The 20,429-nt window shown below is 43.4% G+C and overlaps 1 long non-coding RNA gene across 2 annotated transcripts in view; it reads left to right on the forward strand.

Moving 5' to 3' along the window:
* LOC140712232 (uncharacterized) overlaps positions 1 to 20,429 on the forward strand; it is an 80,932-nt gene that overhangs the window by 24,155 nt on the left and 36,348 nt on the right. The window contains exon 3 of one of the 2 annotated variants that reach the window (XR_012093736.1): positions 608 to 9,670. The exons of the other annotated variant lie outside the window; for it this stretch is intronic. This is a non-coding gene — a long non-coding RNA (uncharacterized lncRNA). Of the gene's footprint in view, positions 1 to 607; positions 9,671 to 20,429 lie in introns of those variants that run through there. 2 annotated transcript variants of the gene reach the window in all.

Here is a 20,429-nt window from a genome sequence, read left to right on the forward strand (position 1 = left end):
GCAGGGAGGATTGCTTGAGCCCAGTTCAAGGCTGTAGTGAGTTATGATTGCACTTGTAAGTAGCCACTGCACTTCAGCCTGGACAACAGAGTGAAACTGTATCCTTAAAAAAAAAGTACTATAATAAAAATCCCTCTATAATCTTATCTATCCACACCCTACTCCAGTGATGACCACCATGCACAGCTTGGTGTGCATGCTTCTGAATCTACTTTAGAGGTCTCAAATCTACTTTGGAGGTCATTGTCTTTGTGGATTACCTTTAGAGCACCCTACCCTTCCTGTACTTTTATCTGCTCAACTCCAGGGACCGTCACCTGCCCCCATCTATTCTGTATTAGAGGGCTTAAACTCCAACCTTCCTCCCTCTTAACTACAATCTCCTTTCCCTTCTAGTTGCCTCGTGCTGTCCCTGTACCTGATTTTGAGGTATAATCACCCAATCCTTTCTTTTTAATTGAGCTGAAATTCACATAATATACAATGAACCGTTTTTAAAGTATACACTTCAGTGGCATTTAGTGCATTCCAAGTGCTGTGTGAATACTACCCAGTCTACAGATTCAATGCAATCCCTATGAAAATCCTTTTTTTTTTTTTTTTTCAGAAATAGAAAAACCTATCCTAAGATTTATATGAAATCTCAAGGGACCCTGAATAGCCAAAACAACTGATGTAGAACAAAGTTGGAGGGGTTCACACTTTCTGATTTCAAAACTTACTACAAATCTATAGTAGTCAAAACAGTATGGTACTGGTGTAAGGACATATAGACCAATGGAATAGAATAGAGAGCCCAGAAATAAACCCTTACATATATGGTCAATTAATTTTCAAGAAGGATGCCAAGACCATTCAATGGGAAAAGGACAATCTCTGTAACAAATGGTGCTGGGAAAACTGCATATCCATATGCAAAAGAATGAAGTTGGATTCTTACCTTACATCATGTATAAAAATTAACTCAAAGTGGATCAAAGATTTAAAGGTAAGACCCACTCAGAAGAAAACGCAGGAGAAAATATGACATTGGATTTGGCATATTTATTGGATATGATACCAAACACAAAAGTAACAAAAGAAAAAAACCAACAGTGGACCCCATGAAAACTAAAAACTTTCGTGCATCAAAAGACACTATCAACAGGGTAAAAAGGCAACCTACATAATGGGAGAAAATAATCTGCAGATCATATGTCTGATAAGGGATATGTTTGGGATATTTCCAGAGTATATAAATTACTTTTTAAAACAAAAATATACTATTTTTGTGAGGTAAAAGATAATTAAAATTTACAGGTTTACTTTCTCTCTCTATATATATATGTATTTGTATGTGTGTCTGTATGTATACAAATAGACGCCAACTTATGATGGTTTGACTTACAATTTTTCATCTTTATGATAGGTTTATCAGGGTAGTAAATGCATTTTCGACTTACACTATTTTCCATTTACGATGGGTTTATTGGTATGTAATCTCATTGTAAGTGGAGCATCATTTGATTTTATAGAATATATATGTTGAGGAAGACATATATAAGTTAGTATTATAAGCTTTATGAGATTAGGGGCCACATCTGGCATATGTAACATTTTTTCCCACAGTGCCTTGTAACAAGATCTTGACCCAGTTAGTTTTCAATATTTTTTTTAATTAAATGAATGAATGACAGCGAAAGAATATTCTATTTAATCCCTACATTACCACCAGCATTATTTTTCTTAAAATTCAGATGTTTGTTCTGTTCCTTGTTTAGAAATCTTGTGTGACCTCACAGTGCCTTCAGAATCTGGTGTGAACTCCTTAGATGGTGGGCAGACCTTCCCTCCATCTGTTCTCACCCTCAGCCCCCACATGGTACACTGGAAAAGTGGCTTCAGCCTTCATGTGCCTTGATCAAATAGGGACAATAGACACTACCTCAAGAATTGTTGAAAGGATTAAATGAGGCTGGGCATAGTAGTTCATGCCTGTAATCTCAGCTCTTTGGGAGGCAGAGGCAGGCGTATCAGTTGAGCTCAGGAGTTTGAGACCAGCCTGGCCAACATGGTGAAACCCGATGTCAACTAAAAATACATAAGTTACCCGGGTGTGGTGGCACGTGCTTGTAATCTCAGCTACTTGGTAGGCTGTGGCAGGAGAATCGCTTGAACCCGGGAGGTGGTAGTTGGAAGTTGCAGTGAGCCAAGATGGCACCACTGCTTTCCAGCCTGGGTGACAGAGTGAGACTTAGTCTCAAAAAAAAAAAAAGAAGAAGAAGCCGGGCACGGTGGCTTACTCCTGTAATCCCAGCACTTTGGGAGGCTAAGTCGGGCAGATCACCTGAGGTCAGGAGTTCAAGACCAGCCTGACCAACATGTTGAAACCCCGCCTCTACTAAAAATACAAAAAATTAGCTGAGCATGGTGGTGGGCACCTGTAGTTCCAGCTACTCAGGAGGCTGAGGCAGTAGAATCACTTGAACCTGGAAGGCGGAGGTTGCAGTGAGCCGAGATTACGCCACTGTACTCCAGCCTGAGCAATAAGAGTGAAACTCCATCTCAAAAAAAAAAAAAAGATTAAATGAGGTGTCACCTGAAAATGTCCAGCATATAGTTGTGATGAGTCAATTAATATGTTTCCTTTTCACCCTCCTGCATGCTGCTCTTCAGCGCACTGTTCACCCTTTCAGAGTGTACATGTAATTTCACTTCTCCATATTTTGTTCATGCTTTCCCCACTGCTTTATGTGTGTCTTCCCCATCTTCCACCTCTCTATAAAAATTAATGAATGCTTCAAGACGAGTCTCAAATTGCACTTAGTAAAAGCTTTCTGACTCCCCCAGGAGGACTTAATTCTTTTTTTATGCTTTCATGTAATTTTATAAGACAATTTCTAAGAAACTTTCATAGACTATCTTATATTACAGTTATCTGTGGACATAACTTATGGACATATGTGTGTATCTTAAGAGCCCAACACAATATTAATTAAACTGAGTTGATTTTGTTGACCAGGAAATTTGGATCTTAAATCTCATAACTGAAATACATCATGAAATCATCCAAAGCACACTCTCTCTATAAATAGTTCCTCTCTTTATGTGATAACACCCAGCCTGGCAACATAGCACCCTTGCCACCCACAGCTCCGTGGAAGATACAGCTGTACAAGATAACATGAGGTAGTGTGACTTCTAGGGATGGGTGGTGGTGGGGAAGCCCATCACTGCTTAGACCAGCATCGAACACGCCTGACCCAGGTGGAGCTAGTTATTTGCTCAGAAATGACTTGTATGGTGCAGGTTTCCTCAGAGGAGCCAGGCTAGTTCATGTGTGTATTGCCAATTGATTGTGAGTACTGGAGCTCAGTGGTCTTCCTGGTCTAGATCCAGGAAGAGCAGCCGTGTTGTGCCTCACACAGGATAAAGGAGCCGAGGAAGACAGACAGAATGTGGGAGAGGCTGGAGTTGGCTCAGAAGCAAATACAAGGGGAACACAGAGGGACAAGCCACCCTGTCCCTGAGAATTCCCCAGTTCTCTGACCAATTTGTGTGAAACCTGGCAACTCTTTGTGTTCCATCCTTCGATACTGTGAGGTCTCTCTATACACTCAGTAAATGCTCCTTTTTACCTCAGTGGACTAATGCTTTTTAGAGTCACATGCATGCTGACTTCAACAAAGCAAATTGTTTACCTGAATCAACTCTGTCCTGTACCATGTCCAGTCACTTGAATTTATATTTCATTTTTGACTCTCCATATGCTAATTATGACTTTGGGCAAATCTTTTGTTTGCTCTGTGTATTTGTCCATTTTCCAGTTGCTATAAAGATACCATTGAGACAGGGTAATTTATAAACAAAAGATGTTTAATTGACTTACAGTTCCACATGGCTGGAGAGGCCTCAGGAAACTTATAATCATCTTGGAAGGAAAAGGGAAAGCAGGGCACATCTTACATGGCAGCAGGCAAGAGGAAGAGAAAGGGGTAAGTGCCAGACACTTACCAAACAAGTCAATCTCATGAGAATTCGCTATCACGAGAAAAGCATGGGGAACTGCCCTCATGATCCAATCACCTCCCACAAAGACCCTCCCTTGACATGTGGGGATTACAATTTGGATTACAATTCAAGATGAGATTTGGGTGGGGACACAGAGCCAAACCGTATCACTCTGTGTCTCAGTTTCTTTAGTAGGTAAAATGCAATAATTTCATATGATGCTTTATCACTTTTCATACATCATCTCATGTGAATTTTTAAAAAGTTCTTACGATATAGGCTAATAATTTTTTCCCATGTTTTACAAACAAAGGAACTTTCCCAAGGTCTCGCAATTAAGTCCTAGTGAAATGGGACTCAAACACCAGTCTCTGACTTCTGTCTACTCAGGTGGTCATCAACTCTACCTCAGAGAATATAAATTTTTTTTTAAATGGTAAGTCTTTGCAGATTGATTAAGATCCCCTTCTTGAGAATTTTTGGTGAAAGACTTTGAAGTCATCAGAGGTAACAGAGACTTCATATTATATTTGTATGAGTCCTATTTCAAAATATATTGATAGTGTGGCTGGGTGCAGTGGCTCACGCCTGTAATCTAGCACTTTGGGAGGCCGAGGTGGGCAGATCACCTGAGGTCAGGAGTTCAAGACCAGCCTGGCCAACATGGCGAAACCCCATCTCTACTAAAAATACAAAAATTAGCCAGGTGTGGTGGCACATGCCAGTAATTCCAGCTACTCGGGAGGCTGAGGCAGGAGAATCGCTTGAACGTGGGAGGCGGAGGTTGCAGTGAGCCGAGATCATGCCATTGCACTCCAGCCTGGGCAACAAAGTGAGACTCCATCTCAAAATAAATTAGATAGATAGATAGATAGATAGATAGATAGATAGATAGATAATGAATTCAATGATAGGACCATTAGAGTGGAGATCTGTAGTTATAATAAAGTATTTCTAAAAATATGCATAATATTTGCCTGTGTCATGGGCTTCATGAAGAATTCCGGTTACTATCTGAAAGTTTAATTGTAAGGTTTGGGGCTCAAGATCTTATTTATCCTCATGGGCAGTACCTGGTACTTCCCCACTGTAAAGTATGCTAGCTCAGGTCACAAGGAACTTTGAGTGCTAGGATAGTACCACATGGTCCAGTTCCCCAAAACTTCTTCCCAGTGTCTCCACAGCTACTCACACAGCCCGAGCAGTTCTCGCCACTGGTAGCTCTCTTCCCCTACTTCCTCCAGGCCAGGGGTCGGCCTGATTCTGCTTAGAGCCTGCATGGAGCTCCCTCAGAGCCTTGGGGTGGCTGATCTTTGCTGCTCCCCAGAACCACCTTGCAGAGCCTTCCATGCAGAGCCCTGTTGAGTCACCATGCCTTCCTCCAGCTGCTGCCACCAGACCACATGACTTCTTTCTCAATTCACTCTGAAAGAGAAAAGTACGTTATGCAAACTAGATGCGAGCACAAGAGCACAACTCCCTTCCTCCCCAACACAGAGAAACACACTGGGGGCTCCTTGTGTAATTTAGAGATTAACTAACACATCGTGTTGCAGTTGTGCCTATGTGAAAAAGAAATGGAAGGAGGAACCAGGTTTGGAGCTATTCACTGCTGCAAGGGCTCACCCTCAGTCTCACCTGTGCGGTAAGACTGAGAGAAGCACCAAGGGTATGGCTGGAAAAAATAACATTAAAACTATTTTACTATAATGATGATAGCTACCATTGTAGTGACATGTAATAATATTAGTAACGTTGAAATCTTTACTATATGCCATACTGTGTGTTAAATCTCTTATGTATATCGTATATATAATACATGTAAAGCCTTGTTGTTGTTGTTGTTTTTGAGACAGAGTCTCACTCTGTCACCCGGGCTGGAGTGCAGTGGCATGATTTTAGCTCGCTGCAACCCCTGTCTCCCAGGTTCAAGAAATTTTCCTGCCTCACCACCACTTTTTTTGTATTTTAGTAGAGATGGGGTTTCAACATATTGCCCAGGCTGGTCTTGAACTCCTGAGCTCAGGCAATCCGCCTGCCTCAGCCTCCCAAAGTGCTAAGATTACAGACGTGAGCCACCGCACACAGCCCATGTAAAACCTTTAACATGGGTACATGGCACAAAGTAAGTGTTCAATAAATAATAGATAATCATAGCATTATTATTTCATTTATCTTCACAATCATCACATTCACAATTATTTGCCAAGCCTTTGCTCTTCAGTCAGTCGTTCCTTCAGGAAATGTTTATAGAGCATGTACTATGTACCCAGCACTATATATATATATGTATGTATATATATATATATTTTTTTTTAGACGGAGTTTTGCTCTTGTTGCCCAGGGTGGAGTGCAATGGCTCAATCTCGGCTCACTGCAACCTCTGCCGCCTGGGTTCAAGCAATTCTCCAGTCTCGGCTTCCCAAGTAGATGGGATTACAGGCGCCTGCCACCACGCCTGGCTAATTTTGTATTTTTAGTAGAGACGGGGTTTCACCATGTTGGTCAGGCTGGTCTTGAACTCCTCATCACAGGTGATCCGCCTGCCTCGGCCTCCCGAAGTGCCGGGATTACAGGCGTGAGCCACTCTGCCCAACCTTCCCAGCACTATATTAGGCCCTGGGGATACTGAGAAGAGTGAATGCCCTTTCAGACGTGGGTTCCAATCTGGTTTAACCACTGTCTTTCTGGGTAACTTTGAGCATGCTTCTTAAGCTTTCTGAGCCTGAGTTTATTCAACTGTTAAATGAGTACAATAATTTCTATGTCATAGGATTGTTGATAGGACTAGAAACACATGCAAAGGGCTTAGCCTAGTACAGTGTTCATATAAGGAGAAGCTCCTCAGCCAGGCCTGCTGGCTCACTCCTATAATCCCAACACTTTGGGAGGCTGAGGCAGGTGAATCAATTGAACTCGGGAGCTCAAGACCAAGCTGGGTAGCATGGCAAAACCCCATCTCTCCAAAAACTACAAAAATTAGCTGGGTGTGGTGGTGCCTGCCTATAGTCCCAGCTACTTAGGAGGAGGAGGCTAAGGTGGGAGGATCTCTTGAGCCTGGGAGGTGGAGGTTGCAGTGAGCCAAGATCATGCCACTGAACTCCAGCCTGAGCAACAGAACTAGCCCCCGTCTCAAAAAAAAAAAAAAAAAAAAAAAAAAAGGCATCATTTACTGTAGAACTTGTTGTATATGTATTCCTGAAAAAGAATTCAAAGGGAGAACCTCTTCCCAGGGTCACAGAGTGATCAGTACCACAGCTTGGACTTGCAGCCTTAGCTTACCTGCCGTCTTCCTACTGCATCAAAGCAGAGATTGCCACATGATTGCCCAATGTGATTCAAAGTTTGAAGTCTGTATTTCTCTGAAAATTTCAGTGTATCTAGATTCTATATGTCTCTTGGACAGATGAAGAGCTGCTGTACACAGAAGGGAGATTTTAATTGAGGAATCTAACTCAAGAATAAATTCAAGGCCGGGCACGGGGGCTCGCGCCTGTAATCCCAGCACTTTGGGACACCAAGGCGGAAGGATCACCCGAGGTCAGGAGTTTGAGACCAGCCTGACCAATGTGGTGAAACCCCGTCTCTACTAAAAATACAAAATGAGCTGGGGATGGTGGCGTGCGCCTGTAGTTCCAGCTGCTCAGGAGGCTGAGGCACAAGAATCTCTTGAAACTGGGAGGTGGAGGTTGCAGTGAGTCAAGACCGTGCCACTGCACTCCAGCCTGGGCAACAGAGCGAGACTCCATCTCAAAAAAAAAAAAAAAGCAAGCAAGAAAGAAAGAAAATAAAAGAAATTCAGATCCTTTAGAAATCTTCAGACACTTGGCATAACGTGAAGTTAAATACAACAGCACCCCGCTTAGTTCCATGATATTTCTGATGAAAAAAGAAATAGGAAGCCACAGAGCAAAACAAATATTTTTTAAAACCTCCTGAAGAGACTTTTCTTCTTTGTTGATTACCATCCAGAGACAACATTTGTTTGAAACTTTGAACAGAATCAGTTTGTAAGGATGAAACCCTCATTCTTCCCTGCCAGGGCCCAGACTTTCCATATCTTGTACTCTGATAATCTTGAAGTCTTCAGATGATTTGCAGTCCCAATGAAGAAGCTAAAATCAAAACTGATTTGGGGAAAAACCATTTACTTTCTGACCTCTTTGTAATCTTCAGATAATTTTTGTATACTTGTTTATTTTCTTAATGTCTCTTGATTATGTTTTTTCCTGTTTTGGTTTCATATATGAAATGTTCCATCTGTGTACTCATTTTCTGGATTTATTCCCTAGAATTTTAAGTAAGAGTGTTTCTCAAACTTTTTTTTACTGCAACCCAAAATAAGAAATATATTTTGCATGTTAGCCTAAATACACATATATTTACATATATATCTAAAACAAGTTTCATGAAATAATACTCTTGCAATGAGGTATGCACTATGGTTTTTAAAAATTCTATTCCACTTTATATATACAAAAGTTGGGACAGAGGTTCAGGAGCAGGGAAGGGATGAATAGGTAGAACACAGGGCACTTTTAGGGCAGTGATAGATGCATGACATTATACATTTATCAAACCCCACAGAACTGTACAACAAAAGAGTAAATCCTAATGTAAACTGTGGACTTATTATTTTTTAAGACAGGGTCTCACTCTGTCACCCAGGCTGGAGTGCAGTGGCACGATCTTGGCTCACTGCAACCTCCACCTCCTGGATTCAAGTGATTGTCGTGCCTCAGGCTCCTGAGTAGCTGGGATTACAGGTGCATACTACCATGCCAGGCTAATTTTTATATTTTTAGTAGAGACAGGGTTTCACCATGTTACCCATGCTGATCTCAAACTCTTGGCTTCAACTGATCTGCCCGCCTTGGCCTCCCAAAGTGCTGGGATTATAGGTGTGAGCCACCCACCATGCCTGGCCAAACTATGGACTTTGGTTAATGATAGTATAGCAATATTAGTTCATTAATTGTATCGAATATACTTTCTGTGCAATTTTTGTGTTAACCTAAAATTGTTCTAGAGCATATTATAAATATTTTTAAAAGTAAAAACCAAAGTTGGTTTTAGCCTACTAAAATTGACTTTACTAACCATTAATGGCTTGTTTTCCACGGTTTGAAAACTTGTGGCCTGGTGGGGAGTACCCTGGGTTTCTATTAGGTTGGTGCAAAAGTAATTGTGGTTTTACCATTAAATGGCAATTATTTTTGCACCAACCTAATAACTACATCTCAGCCTCTGTCACTCTACAGAGCCTGGTCTTCAACAAGCCATATAATAATGTCTCTCAGCTTTCTCATCTGAAAAATAGTGTTTGATGAGATGAATGCCAAGGTCCTTTCCAGATCCAAAATATTATACCTGTAAATATAAATTCTCATTTTAAAATGTCTTAGAGTAAAAGAAAAGTCATGAAGCATGAATGGTAAATTATGTGCATGTTATTTAGGCATGTTTTATGTTTTATAGTCATCAAATGGGTACTTTTTATCTTATTTAAAATAAATAAAATGAAAAGTAATGGTTCTCCAGCAAAATATATAAATTACATTTCTCTCTGAGTTCCTGATTCAATATCTCTGTGGAAGAAGAAAAATAAAGAGCACATAGGAACAATACAAATGATATTTCCAATTTTGGCACTTGTCTGCCCTACTGCCATGTCCTGATGAGAGTATCCCCGAACTTAATTCTCACTGGTCATTGACGTTTGCTGGGAGCCTACTGTGGGCGAGGTCCTATGCTGAGAGTGAGCCTAGTGGTGTCTCACTTCTTGTAGCTTGGGTCAGGAAATGGAAATCAGCTACTATATCCCAGAACCTTCTTGCCTTCCCAGTCCCAAGGCCATGATGGGGAAGGCAGGTGCTGTGGGAAGACTGTGCATAAGGTCTGATTGGGACAGACCTGGGGTAAATCACAGTGGCCCTTCTCAACAGCTATAGACCCCTAGATAAGTTATCTAACCACCATCCCCACAGTGTTCTCAGATGAAAATGGGGGTAATAACCCATCTTACAGGAGTTTAAAAGGATTAAATAGGGAATGTAGCTATCATCTTGCACCTGGAATTCTGCAAAGCATATGAAGGTGCCCTTGGAACTTCCTTCCCATTTTTCATATTTGCTCTGCCCCCTCTCCACCCAGCCTCACTTTCTGCAACCAATTGTATTATAAACCCCTCCCAAACACCTAATGCATCCTCCCACTCATGTAATTTGTTTACCTTGTTTTCTATTTATTTATTTTGAGATGGGGTCTCTGTCACCCAGGCTGGAGTGCAGTTGCATGATCTCAGGTCACTGCAACCTCTGCTTCCTGGGCTCAAGTGATCCTCCCACTTCAGCCTCCTGAGTAGTTGGGACCATAGGCACACGCCATCGTGCTCAGCTAATTTTTTGCATTTTTAGTAGAGATGGGGTTTCTCCGTATTAGCCACGATGGTCTCAATCTCCTGACCTCGTGATCCGCCTGCCTCAGCCTCCCAAAGTGCTGGGATTACAGGTGTGAGCCACTGCGCCCGGCCAGCCTTACTTTATTTTCTAAGAACTGATAACTGTAAGTGAGTTCTGGTACACATCACCTTGTATGCTTCCTCTCCCATCCCAGCATGTCTGTGGAGATAAACCTCATTGACATGGAACCTCAGAGGCCGCTTGCAGAAGGAAGAATATATCACAACAAGATGGCAACACTCTCTAAGAGCTGCAGTTCCAGTCCTCTGGCTTTGTTTCAGTGGGGCTGCTTTTAGGTTGATTGAATAACTAGCAGCAACGATAGCACCTAAATTATTATTTAATGAAAGTCTGTAATTTACTAGGCATGTGCTAACCAGTTTACATAAATTATCTCAAAGCCTCACAATAACCTTGAAAGGCTAGGTTTTCCCTTTCACAGATGAAGAAGTTGAATATTTGATTTGTTTATTCATTAAGGAACAGATTTTTAAATAAAAATACTTTTTAATATTTTTTGTAGCGATGGGGATTCCCTATGTTCCCCAGGCTGGTCTCAAACTCCTGGGCTGAAGCTCTCCTCCCACCTCAGCCACTGAAAATGCTGAGATTACAGGTATGAGCCACCATGCCCAGCTAAGGAACAGATTTTAATGGGTGTTTCTTATGTGCAAAACATGGGATTAGACACTGGGGATAGAAAACTGAATGACACATAGTCCTTGCTCTTAAGAAACATATGGTCTGTTGGGAAATCTGGCAGATCCACAGACAATTACAATCCTGGGGGAAACCCTGGGAAGGGTTAGAAAACACAGAAGATGGGCTGGGTGAGGTGGCTCACACCTGTAATCCTAGCACTTTGGGAGGCCAAGGCAGGCAGATTGCCTGAGCTCAGGAATTCAAAACCACCCTGGGCAACACGGTGAAACCCTGTCTCTATTAAAATACAAAAAATTAGCCAGGCGTGGCAGTGTGCACCTGTAGTCCCAGCTGCTCAGGAGGCTGAGGCAGGAGAATCGCTTGAACCCAGAAGGTGGAGGTTGCAGTGAGCCAAGATCACGCCACTGCATTCCAGCCTGGATGTCAGAGCAAGACTCCATCTCCAAAAACAAGAAAACACAGAAGATGGCACCTGACCAGACTGAGGTTTGTGTAGGAGGTGAGGATAGAAGCTGTATTAGTATTAGTCCATTCTCACACTACTATGAAGAAATACCTGAGACTGGGTAATTTATAAAGGAAAGAGGTTGAATTGACTCACGGTTCTGCATTGCTAGGGAGGCCTCAGGAAACTTACAATCATGGTAGAAGGCAAAAGAGAAGCAGGCACCTTCTTCACAGGGCAGCAGGACAGAGGGAGTGCAAGCCAGGGAAATGCCAGACATTTATAAAACCATCAGATCTCGTGAGACTCACTATCACAAGAACAGCATGGGGGAAACTGCCCCTATGATCCAATTACCTCCACCTGGTCTCACCCTTGACATGTAGGGATTATGGGTATTATTGAGATTACAATTCAAGATTAGATTTTTGGTATAGACACAGCCAAACCATATCAGAAGCCTCAGGTCTTTTCTTAAACCTAGTTAATCTGAAGTCGGTCCCCTACCTTCCCCAACCCCAACACCAGATTAACAAACCTAGAGCAATTCCTCCAAAACTCCATAAGTACTTTTCTGCCCTCAGTTAACTAAACTAGTAAATACCAATGCCCAAGGACCATGTGAATCTTAACAGGACCGTCCCAGAGACAACATGTACTGAAGCTGGGAGGACCATATAGTTTATCACAAAAATGAAGACATTTTTGAGACTGAAAGGGGCCCTATTAACAGTTATTCCAGGATAACAGGTATGAACTAGGTGTGTCCTGGCAACCTGAGACACAGGTTTAGGCTAAGTATAACCTAAAGGAAGGCCTGTAATGAAAAGATTCAGACTGAATGCTAACCAGTGGGGAAAACATTGGGGGCAGTAGTTCCTTGATGTCCCTCAATCCTCTCCACTAAGCAGTGACATGGGCTTAAATCTGGGGCCTAGTTTCCCTAAGCTGAGGGAGGCACTGCCTGACAGTGGACTGTAGGGGTGGGGGATGGTTGCTCTAGCAACAATCACAGAGGTCCCTTGGGAATTGTTACCAGGGTGAACTCACCAGCCAGGGGAATACCCCAGAAAGAGCTGCCAGTGGGAGGAGGGCCAGCCTCACTGGTGATTGGAGTCCAGCAGTCCCACTGATTGGGAATGCTAAGCCAAGCCCATGTCGTGCTTCGCTGATGCATGGCTGGGCTGAAGAAAGAGCTCTTTGAATTGTTCATAGAAAAGAGTGGTGCCCAAAAGGCCAGGGCTCAAGAATGAGGCTGCCTCAAGCACAGTGCTTGGCAGTACACCAGGGCTGAAAGGTACAGCGAAGTCCTCCCAGAATCGCCTCTCGGAGCAGGGATTTGCGTCGCAGACTGGCCACTGCAAAGACAGATGGGAACTCACAGATTTTGTGTATGTGTTTGGGTTCACTGCTGATGGACGCATGTCAGAAGGCACCTGAGCCTTGGCCCAGCCTTCATGTGGAGGGAAAACCCAGACCTGTGTGAGCAGCAGGTACCTGACAAGAGAAGCAAGGCTGTGCCTCCAGGGCTTTGTCAGAGGCTCCTTGCTTCCTGGAATCCAATTGCATAACTGGGAGCCAGAGGTCTTGGTGGCTGGATGTGGGTCTAATCCTGGTTCCATGGCCTCCCAACTGAGTGAATGAGATTATAATGATAAAATATAATTTATTGTGTACCCAGCACTACCCTAAGCACTTTGTGTTTCTTATCTCATTTGCTCTTCACAGAAACTCTTGGTACTATTACTATCCTCAATTTCTAGAGAAGAAAACTGCGGCATAGGATAGAGTTGATTTGCCAAAGTCAGGACGTGCACCTGGCTGTGTGAGGCTAGAAACTGAGCACCGGACCCCCATCCTACACTGCCTGTTTCATGAATTGTAAAAGGGGGGATAAATGTAGCACCTCCTCCCTAGGGTGTTGTGATATTCAACTGGGATAATCCATTTACAGCATGGACATGGTGGCTGCATGCGAAACAATGGCATCTACTGTCAGTTTGATTAGTTCTGGCCTCTCTGCAGCCTTGCTACTCTCTGTTTCTTCTCAGCAGTCTTCAGACAATTTTATTTTCTTCTTTTTTTTTTTTTTTTTTTTTTTTTTGAGATGGGAGTCTCATTCTGTCACCCAGGCTGGAGTGCAGTGGCGCCATCCTGGTTCACCACAACCTCTGCCTCCCTGTTCAAGCAGTTCTCTTGCCTCAGCCTCCTGAGGAGCTGGAATTACAGGTGCATGCCACCATACCTGGCTAAGTTTTGTACTTTTAGTAAAGACTGGGTTTCACCATGTTGGCCAGGCTGGTCTCAAACTCCTCACCTCAAGTGATCCACCCTCACGGCCTCTCAAAGTGCTGGGATTATAGGCATGAGCCACCGCGTGCAGCCTATTAAGACAATTTTCTGTTAGAACTTCACAAGACTTTCAGCTGCTTGGGTTGGGACACATTGTCTATTTGTTTTGTGTGTGTGGAGAACACTGGGCAGCAAAGATCAAAACTCTTAGGGGAGAGGGGCAAGAGAGAGAATATGAGTGGGGATTCTCCGCTCCCCTTAACAGTATTCCAGGATTCCTTCACTGATTGAAGTTCAAGTTTGGTCCTCTGAGCAAAAATTTAGAGAAGTGCCTTTATGCGTTTGTTTAACTTTAGAATAAACATCTCTGTAGCAATAACAACAAAGTGAACACTCCTGGTTTTGTTCTTTCTTTTTTTTTTTTTTCTTTTGTGGCTCTCATGCACACATGGAAAAACAACACAAAACAAAACCAGATGAACTGAAACCATTTCTCTGTCCAAGGCTCCCATATGTAAGAAAAGGAAAGATTTTTCCTTCTTGGGCAGGGTTAGATGGTGTTGGTGGAGGGGAGTTGGGGGGAATGGTTCCACCATCCTGTTCCAAAGCTCCAGTTCCCCTCCAATACCAAAGCTGAGTTACCCAAGAGAAGCCCCAGGGAAATTTGCTCCCTGTATGCCAAGGGGATTCATGAATCTCCCCTCAAGGTAAAGATCATCAAGGATGTGCCCAGCCACTCTGTGGAGAGAAGCTGCTACTCACAAAGAACATGCATGGTGGATTTCCAACTTGGAACTTATGTGTGGGGAGGCTCTGGGACTCCTTCCTTTATTCTTTTTCCAGTCCTATTAGTCTCAGAGGCATGTTGTCTGGTCACTGAGGGAGCTGCAGGCCCAAGGACCATATCTGCTTACACTTACCCACAGTGTTTTACTTGCTGTAGCCTGGATGTCAGCATTCCAGGACCACTGAGGGAGGGACAGAGCAGAGAGGGCTGGGTCAAGTGGGCTGCTTCCAGGAACACCCCAGGAGACCTGTGGAGAGCTGGGCTGTACTAGAGTCTGGGCACAGCAGCTCTTCTGAACTGGAGGCCCACTCCCTCCCTTTAATATTGTCCTGGCTGTGTAGGCTTGAGGATTAAAGGCATGAAAAGAGTTCACAAGCCAGTGGCTTAAGACTTCTCTTGATGTTCCCAGACAGCTCTGTTCAGAGGCATTAGTTGTCAGAGAGAATACTCTGCAAGATTTGAAGCTGTGGCATGGTTTGCTCATCCAATCTTCTTTACTCCCATATTCAGCCTTTGCAATTGACAAGTAGAGCTGATTTGCCTTCCTCCAAAAATGTCCATGGAGAGGAGCAAAGAAGACCTAGGAACAATGAAGGGAAAGGGAAATAAAAGAGGGGAAAGTCAATACCAAAGAAATGGGTTAGGAAATTTTCCAAGAAAGGTTGATCTGAATGAAAAAAATCACAAGTTTTGTTTTTAGAGCAGATAATGTATCTGTGTGTGTGTATATATTACAGCCTCACTTACAAATGCCACAGGGGGCTGGGTGCGGTGGCTCACGCCTATAATCTCAGCACTTTGGGAGGCCGAGGAGGGTGGATCAACTGAGGTCAGGAGTTCCAGACCAACCTGGCCTACATGGTGAAACCCCATCTCTACTAAGAATACGAAAATTAGCCGGGCATGGTGGCGTACGCCTGTAGTCCCAGCTACTCAGGAGACTGAGGCAGGAGAATCACTTGAACCCGCGAGGCAGAGGTTGCAGTGAGCTGAGATCGCACCATTGCACTCAACCCTGGGCGACAAGAGTGAAACTCTGCCTAAAAAAAAAAAAAGAAATGCCACAGGGAATTTTGCTTTTTTTGTAGTTCCCCAATTTCCCTTTCACTCTGCCCACTCCCATTCAACAGAAAGCTTCAGTTTGGTTTAGACGAATGCAACACGGGAACTACGACACAGCCATATTACATCAACTTTCATAAAGCCAGGTGGGTGGAACTTAACACTTCCTGGTGAGAAGGACTTTGTAGGGTGAGGTTCTTGGACAGCTGTTCCAGGGAACTCCTGGGAGAAAGATCTGGTTCACCCAAGACTGGTGGAAAGCAACCTGTGCTTAAAACTTGCTTTCAGCCAAGAAAGCCAGGATTTGGCTAAGAGATAAGCATGGGCACATTTGACCCTTTTGTGTCTTTCATTTGGTGTTAACATAGCTAGACAAGAGAGAGAAGGGTGACCTCAAAGTGATAAAGGTCTATTTCCTTTAGAACTAGAGGACTCAAAAATCTCTTTGCTTTGTTTCTGCCTGGAAGACAAGTAGAGCTCATTCCAGTTCTGTAAAAGGTCACCAAATACCCTGCAGTCTTGTTGTAATAACTTTCTGTGAACTTGCTTCAGAGGAAGAAAACACACTATTTAATAATACTGACCAAAGACACCTGGGGTTGTTTTCTGCTTGTTGTTGTTTGTTGTTTTATTTTGCAAGAGCGGATAATGATCAGTTTAGAGTCTGGTTTCCCTGGTGCCAAAAACAAATCCTAGTACCTCCTGTTTCTGGCTCAACTGTCCCCAGCCATCTCAAGTGATCCAGTTGGAACACAGAGAACAGAGAACAACTGACTTCCCCTTCCCCTGGGTGGTGCCGTTAGAGTTCTTTCCCAGATCACACACAGTACCTGAGACTCTGCCACGGGGGAATCTACTCTGGATTCTAGTCCCCAGCCCAAATTTCTTCACAAAGTAGCAATAATTAGTTCCTAGGGCACATGGTGCTTTGCAGTCTGCACAGCTGAAATGGTTAGTCACAAGATGGTTTGTAATTTTAAATATACCTGTGCCCCACCCAGATTTCAACACATTAGTAATTATTCTACTCCTACAACCTGGTGACTGGGAGGAAGGAGAGAAGAGGGGTGGGAATTCAAAAGAGCAGCTGCAGGGCTCAGATCTGCTGTCCCCTGCTTGCTAATAATAGCTCCCATTTTAGCCAGCGCTCACTCTGCCAGGTATGTGCTAAGCACTTCTCCTTTGTTGCCTCTAATCCCTGAGACAGTTCTGAAAGATGCAGGTGATTCCGATTTTGATTATGGGGACACTAAGGCTTTGAGAGATGGAGGAATTTGCCTAAACTAGCAAAGCCAGTAAGCACTGAAAGCAGGTCTGAACTTCCTTCTGATTCTCAAGCACTGCGCTTTTCATCCTCACACTGTACTGCTGCTTCAAGCTGATGAATTTAGCGAGAGTGGGTACCAGGAAATGCCAGTGAGACAGGAAGGGAACAACTGCCAAAATGCCAAACCAAAAGGGGTTTGAAATCTGAGAGTTGGCAGTTCACCACCACTGCAAAACCACGGGGCCGCATGGAGGTGTTCGTGGGACACTGAGTGGTGTCACTAGCAGTGGACTCTGCATGCTTACTTAGAGCATAAAAGGATAGCACACTTGGCGATTGCCTGACATGAACTCAGTTTGGAAATTGCAGAGGTGTGGAGAGCCATGGATGGGTTTTATAATTTATTCTAATGTAATCTCTGTACTAAAGGCTGTTTGAAAAAAATAATGAAGTTGATGTTGCTTAAGTTATATGCAAATATAAACTGGTCTTCCTTCAAGATGTTTGGAATGGAATGAATGCCCTTCCCCTGGGTACCTCCCAATACCTACCCTCAAAAGAGCTCCAGTAAGGCTTCCTTATCCTTCCTCGCCCTGCTTCTTGCACTGCTGCTGCAGGTGTCTCTGGGTGATTGTGGGGGAAACCACTGTGGTTAAGCACCAACACCAAGACATGGCACCAAGCTATCTTCTCCCTCACCACACAGCCAGGCAGGCTGCTTGGTGGATTTGGGGTCGCCCTCTCCATCTGTCTCTCCCTGATAGTTACATTTCTCTTCCATCACTGTGTGTTTGGCAGTGGATGAACCTAGAACATTACATACATTTTTAAAACTTTATTTTTTTCTCTTACTGATATGAATGGGTAGATGAAAATTACATACATTTTTAAGAGAGCACTTACTATATGCCAGGCATTGTTCTAAGTCCCATACACATCTTAACTCTTTCATCCTCATAAAATGGCACAAAGTGGGTAGCATTATTATACCCATTTTATAGATGATAAAAATTGGGGCCCACAGAAGTAACTTGCCCATGTTACGCAGCTGATGAGTAGGAACCTAGGCTGCCTAATCCTTTGTTTCTCTGCCATAGTGGTTCTAGTGTGAGTCAGAGTGTTCATTCAAACATCTCTTCCTGGGCATGCTAGCCCTATCCATGGTTGGGTTGCTGCTGCTATAACTGGCTCTTGGCTGCAACACTGAAATTATATCAGGTTCCCAGGTGAGCATGTTGCTATTTTAGGTGGTCAAGGATAACATCACAGAGTGCTGTTGATATTCTCCACAGGGTGGCTCTGAACGATTCACCTTCCACTGGGACACCCTCTTCACTTGCTTTGAATCTGGGCGCTGTGACTCAGTTTCTAAGGTTATCAACTACGAGTGCTAGATACCTTTGGCGGCGTCATTGCCTATTCGTAGAACATGCCATCAGCCATCCTGGAAAGGCACACAGCAGGACACCATAAGAGGAGCAGTATTTGGGGTCACTCCCCAAATGACCCCGCAGGGACATGCCAATTCCAGAGCTTAAGAGGGAACTTGGAGGGAGTGAGGATAATAATAGCTAATGCTTATTAAGCCCTTACAATATGCCATCTCTGGTCTAAGCACATTCTGGGAACTACCTCATTTAATCCTCACCTCAACCAGCTGATGCAGATCCTATTATTATCCCCCACTGGCAGACGAAGAAAATGAGGCACAAAGAGGGGACATGATTTCCCACAATCACCAGGCTCATAAACAGGGGATCCAGGATTCCAACACAGCCAGCAGCTTCAAAGATTGGGCTCAAACATGGTGCTACAACCAACCCCTGAACCCATGTCCTTCCCTGCGCTTTATTTTTGGGAGATGAGGACTTTCAGCTATCTTACTGCCATCTCGTTTTCAGCCTTGAAGGAGCCCTTGGAAATAAAGTGAAAAGAAAACTTGGCCTGAAATAACTGCCGAATCCCAATTAGGGAAAAAGATTGGGAGGAGAGAGGGTGGGGACAGGATCTAACCAGGTTGTAATTCCATAACTGATGTCTCTAATTGATCACTGAGAGGAAGAAGCAGGAATGGCCTTCTCAGTCAACATTCATGGTGGCAGGAGAATCCAGGATTTGTTCTTTGACCTTCTTGTTCTGGAAATGCGACTTCAGCCCTGTTCGTCCTTTGGCTCCCACACTGACCCTACTGGACTCTCCTTCTTGCCACCTGTTGCTGCTGTTTGCTCACCCCCATTTCTAAGACACTGACAGGAAGGAAGGGTGTCTCCCAGCTGGCAGCATAGGTTTCATTTTAGCATCTGAAAAGCTGAGCATCACCACTCTGATTGCTGTTAATTATAACATTACTACTTTATTTTGGACGATGTTTAAAAAGTTATGCAAAGGCCAGACACGGCCAGGCATGGTGGCTCATGCCTGTAATCTCAGCACTTTGGAAGGCCGAGGCAGGCAGATCACCTGAGGCCAGGAATTAGATACCAGCCTGGCTAACATGGCGAAACCCCATCTCTACTAAAAATATAAAAATTAGCTGTGTGTGCTGGCACACACCTGTAATCCCAGCTACTTGGGAGGCTGAGGCAGGAGAATCACTTGAACCTGGGAGGCGGAGGTTGCAGTGAGTCAAGATTGTGCCACTGCACTCCAGCCTGGGCAGCAGAGTGAGGCTCCATCTCAAAAACAGTTATGCAAAGATATTTGCAAATATTATATCTGATAAGGGATTAATATCCATAATATATAAGGAACTACAATTCAACAACAAAAAAATTGGATTAAAAAATGGGCAAAGTGTCCTTCACATGTACCCCTGAACTTAAAGTAGAAGTTGGAAATTTTTTTAAAAAGGGCAAAGTAGTTGGGTGTGGTGGTGCATGCCTGTAGTCTCAGCTACTTGGGAGGCCAAGGTGGGAGGATCACTTGAGCCCAGGAATTCAAGGTTGTAGTGATCTATGATCATGCCCTTACACTCCAACCTGGGTGACAGAGTAATACCCCATCTCTGAAAAAAATAATGGGCAAATAATTTGAATAGACATTTCTTCAAAGAAGATACACAAATGGCCAATAAGCATATGAAAAGGTATTTAACATCACTAGTCACCAGGGAAATTCAAATCAAAACTATAAAACCCATTAGGATGACTGTTATCAAAAAATGAAAAATAACAAGTATTGGCAAGAATGTGGAGAAATCAAAACACTTGTACATTGCTGGTTCAAATGCCACCTGGTTACAGTCACTGTGGGAAACAGTTTGGCTATTCTTCAAAAAGGTAAACAATTACCATATGATTCAGCAATTCCACTTCTAGATATATATCCAAAAGAATTGAAAGCAGGTATTCAGAAATTGTACATCCATGTTCATAGCAACATTATTCACAATAGCCCTAAAGGTTTTTGAGAAACAACCCAAATGTCTATGAATAGATAAATGGGTTGACCAAGTGTGCTATA

This window comes from Chlorocebus sabaeus, chromosome 8, assembly GCF_047675955.1.
Source record: "Chlorocebus sabaeus isolate Y175 chromosome 8, mChlSab1.0.hap1, whole genome shotgun sequence".
NCBI lineage: Eukaryota > Metazoa > Chordata > Mammalia > Primates > Cercopithecidae > Chlorocebus > Chlorocebus sabaeus.